The following is a 500-nucleotide window of genomic DNA, read 5'->3' on the forward strand; positions in this document are numbered from 1 at the left end:
TCACTGAGGAAGACTAGCGTTCGTGGCCTCACAGCTCGAGGGCGCCCCCGGAGACATCCGTACCGAGCCTATGGCCGATTTCATGGCCTTACCTGCGTTTTTGTAAAACGTCCACGTCACCATTAGAATAAGTGGCTCGTGTCGTCCACAAAGTAAGCGCGAGCCCTCGCACCAACTATTCGTCCAATGGCAATTTTTTTTAATTGAAAAAATCCCACAAACCACTTGGATTCCCTTACGAAACAAAGCACGCAGGTTCCACCGAGATTTGACCTTGGGTCACTGGATTCAAAGTCCAGCACGCTAACCATTACACCATGGAACCAATATGGCGCCACTGGTGGCCTTCTGGGAGGCAGATAGCGCTGTGGCAGTGGGGAAGCAGTTAGACAGAGGGGTTGGAACATAAGGCACGTGGCACTGCGACAAACCGTTTGGGAGTTATAAGCGATGCAGTACTTTCCGTCGCTGCAGAGCCACCGTCAGGCCGATCGGGGCGA

The 500-nt window shown here is 53.0% G+C and overlaps 1 non-coding gene across 1 annotated transcript; it reads right to left on the reverse strand.

Moving 5' to 3' along the window:
* Window positions 1-253: 253 nt before the first annotated feature.
* On the reverse strand, window positions 254-325 carry trnaq-uug (transfer RNA glutamine (anticodon UUG)). Its single transcript has one exon. It is a non-coding gene; the product is annotated as a tRNA-Gln (tRNA).
* Window positions 326-500: the final 175 nt, after the last annotated feature.

The sequence above is a fragment of the Sinocyclocheilus rhinocerous genome, unplaced genomic scaffold, assembly GCF_001515625.1.
Source record: "Sinocyclocheilus rhinocerous isolate Xijiao unplaced genomic scaffold, SAMN03320098_v1.1 scaffold35860, whole genome shotgun sequence".
Lineage (NCBI taxonomy): Eukaryota > Metazoa > Chordata > Actinopteri > Cypriniformes > Cyprinidae > Sinocyclocheilus > Sinocyclocheilus rhinocerous.